At 42.2% G+C, this 3,673-nt stretch overlaps 1 non-coding gene across 1 annotated transcript; it reads right to left on the bottom strand.

Annotated features, from left to right (window-relative positions):
* Positions 1 to 307: 307 nt before the first annotated feature.
* On the bottom strand, positions 308 to 469 carry LOC145994499 (U1 spliceosomal RNA). Its single transcript, XR_014442364.1, has one exon. It is a non-coding gene; the product is annotated as a U1 spliceosomal RNA (small nuclear RNA).
* Between the last annotated feature and the right edge of the window lie 3,204 nt (positions 470 to 3,673).

The raw sequence follows: 3,673 nt of genomic DNA on the forward strand, positions 1-3,673 counted from the left end.
AAAACGAATCTGGTAAGGTTAAATTGTTATGTTGTGTGCATATTTATTAAATGAAGGAAATTGGCGTTTCCTTGATGTTCTCTCTATCTCACCATTGCTGCTAACCTAACGATGTAGGCAACGTTTAAACAAAAGAAAAATCTATAAACCAACCAAACAATATTCATTTGATATGACGGTAGAATCTAGCAACACATTCAGGCATGGTATTTGTATACGGAAACCAATGTTCTCGTTCAAGTTCGATAAGTTGTCTCTACTCTCTTGATGATTTTTTGTGTGAATATTCTGTTTCAATTATAATTATAAGGGACGGCGCGAACGCAGTCCCTACTACCAAAAATTGCGCGCCCGAGATATCCACGTTTGGGATATTCGCAGGGGTCAGCCCAACCGAAGTGCAATGGAAGAGCCTCGCCCCGGGGGAACCGCCTTGCTGATCACGGTAACCCCTACGCCAGGTAAGTATGCCGAAAGCATTTTTTTTTTTTTTTTTTTTTTTTTTTTTTTTTTTTTTTTTTTTTTTTTTTTTGTCCTCGTTTTCCATTTAGAAGGGTACACCTTCTCTTTGGTAAGTGAATTGTTTTCATAAATGTTTTCCCTTGCAAGGTGATGGTCTAAGTGTTTTCAGTAATGAAGTGGTACATATTTACTTATTCTGAGGGTAGTTCACTTAGATCTTATTTATTCAGTAGTGGGAAAATTACTTCAGTTAGGAAAGTAATAATTTGCTATGGTGCGGCATGTGTTGGATATATCACGTGCCGTAGTTCCGGAGGGTGATGGATATTATACAGCTGGTAGTCAGGATGCTGTGGATCTATCAGGAAGGTGTACATGGTTAAGAGATGCTGTAATGGTGTGCAGTGGTATGTGGGAAGGCAGTCGTGTAGAGCATCTTCGTACATTGTGCTAAGAAGTTGTGGATGGTGCGAGTTCATTCGACCAGTTATATATTTGTGACGGATGGCTTCGATGTGGGTTGTGATTTCGGGAAAGGTTATTCGCTCGTACAGTAGTCGTGTAGGACTTGGTAGGACTACTCTGAAGGCCAAACGAAGAGCGTGTCTTTCCAGAACTTGTAGTTTGTGATAGAATGAGTCTGGGGCTGATATCCATGCAGTGTGGCCGTAAGTAATTGCTGGTCGAAGGAAAGCCTTGTAGGTATGTAGGACAACCTGGGAGTTGAGTCCCCAGGATGTTCCAATTAGCCGTTTCAGCAAGCTCAGACGATTTGTAGCTTTTTGGACGATGTTGAGCAATTGAGGTTTCCAGGTTATCTTGGAGTCAAATATGACTCCCAGGTATTTTGCAGTGGTGGCAGGCAGAATTGGAGTTCCCCGTATTTTGATGTTTAATAATGTTGGGTTCCTTTGTATCTTCGAGCGACAGCCTGTCTGCAGAAACACCAATGCTTGTGTTTTGAGAGCATTAATTGTGAGACGCCATGTGTCACACCATCTTTGGAAGGAGTTTATAGCTGGTTGGAGAGTTTTGTTTATAGCTTGGATGGTTGAACAACAGGCGAGAAATGCGGTGTCGTCAGCGAATTGGTAGATAGAAACTTGTGGGGGTTTTGGCATATCGGCAACGTATAGTATGTAGAGTAATGGTGATAAAGCAGCACCCTGTGGAACGCCAGAGTAAGGGAAAATGGGGTATGACATTGCTCCATTTACAGTGACATAGGCGACCCTATTTGTTAGGAAGCTGTGTACTAATCTGACATAGGAAAGCGGTAGGTGGAATTTATGGAGCTTGTAGATGAGTCCAGTATGCCATACTTTGTCAAATGCTTTCTCCAGGTCGAATAGTACTAGACAGGATGGTTTGGATGTGTTGAAATGATTTGTGATGCGAGTCGTTAGTTTTAATAAATTATCAAGGACACTGTGTTGAGGTCTAAAGCCTGCTTGGTGCGACGGAAGTAAACTGTGTGCTTGTAAGTGCATGTGTGTGCGTCGAACAATGATGCGTTCGAATATTTTGCTAAATGTTGATGTGAGCTGAATAGGTCGATAGTTTGTTGGGTTGGTACTATCTTTGTTTGGTTTTGGGAACATTAGGACCTTTGAAATCTTCCAGTCTGTCGGGTAGTGTCCTGTGCGGAGGATAAAATTGTAGATAATGGCCAGAAAGGACAGCAATGCAAGCGGGGCCTGTTTAATCAATACATATGTGATATTGTCCAATCCGGGAGCAGTGTTTCTCTTCCTACGCACAACATTGATAATATCGTCTGTTGTGATAGGAACAGTTAGAGCATTTGTAGGATCAATAGTGTGCGTATTACTGGGTTGCAGTTGCCTGTTATTGGGGTTTGTGACTCTGTCAATTTTGGTCTGGAGGCGGAGATTTGGAGCTAGTTGCGGTGTCGGAGTGAAAGTGTCTTGCAAGGCATTTGCGAAGGCATAAGCCTTTTCAGTGTCTGTGTTTAGAGCTGCGTCCTTGATTGTTATCGGATAAGGAGTACTACTGGATTGTCCAGTGAGCACCTTGAAACGTTTCCAGTATTTTGTGGGATGGCTTTCGTCACTCAATTGGTTGCACGTTTCAATCCATCGACGTTGTTTATAAGCTTTTATATAGTTATGAACTGTACGCAGCCATTGACGGTGTAAGTTAAGGGATTCAGGATTTCTGGTCTGGAGATAGTCCCTGTATGCTCGTCGTGATGCTGTGATTAGGTGAAGATATTGCAGAGGTAGCTTTGGTTTGTAACTATTGAGAGTGGTCGTAGGTATGTTAGTGGTTGCCGCACTGGTAATCTGAGCAGTAAGATGTTCCACCGCCGTATCGAGTTCCTCTGAATTGTTTGGTTCTGGATGCGGGTGAGAAAAAGCATTCTGTAGCTTTTCACTATATGCCTCCCAGTTCGCTTTGTTGTAACACCAGATTTTTCGAGGTTGTATTGTACTGCTCGTATTGCGGTTACCAAGATTTAAGGTAATTTTCACTGGGTCATGGTCACTGCCGATGGAATCCAGCACAGATATGTTCAAGCAGGCACTTAGAGATGTTGATGTTATAACAACGTCAGGGGTAGTGTTACTTATGGGACGTGTGGCTCTGGGCAGTACATGGAATTCTGCTGTAGTGTTTTGGTCCAGAAATTGTAAAAAGTTTGTTTTGTCTTGCATGGTTCGACTATGATAATTGATGTCCGCTGCTATGATATAATGTTTGCTAAGGGTTTGGATATGTTGAAAGAATTGGTATGGAATAGTCTCCCCTGGTCTTACATAGATGGTAGCAAATGTAACGACCCGGGATGGAAAGTAGATGGTACTAGCAGTATGTTCTGGCAAATGGAAGTGTGGTGGGAAGGTAACTGTTCGATATGGTAATTTTCTATCTACTCCAATTGCTGTGCCGCCGTTTACTCTTAAGCCCGGTGGACCATCGTGGCGTAAGATGTTGTATGGTGGAATATGACAGATCATTTTTGGAGCCAGATAGGTTTCGTTTAGCGCAAAGCAGTGAACAGATTCTTCCAAGAGCAGGTGTTGCAATAAAGCTTTTCGTTTAGAAACGGATCGGATATTTAAAAATAGAAAATTATACATATTCCGTACTGCCATATTCAAAACCTTAAACCGCAGTTTCCAAGTGGGATATATGGAAATGCACATGAGGACCAGAGTATGTTGCATGGAGTTGCAAGTTGAAAATG

The sequence above is a fragment of the Lepisma saccharinum genome, chromosome 10 (assembly GCF_977018435.1).
Source record: "Lepisma saccharinum chromosome 10, izLepSacc3.1, whole genome shotgun sequence".
Taxonomy (NCBI): domain Eukaryota; kingdom Metazoa; phylum Arthropoda; class Insecta; order Zygentoma; family Lepismatidae; genus Lepisma; species Lepisma saccharinum.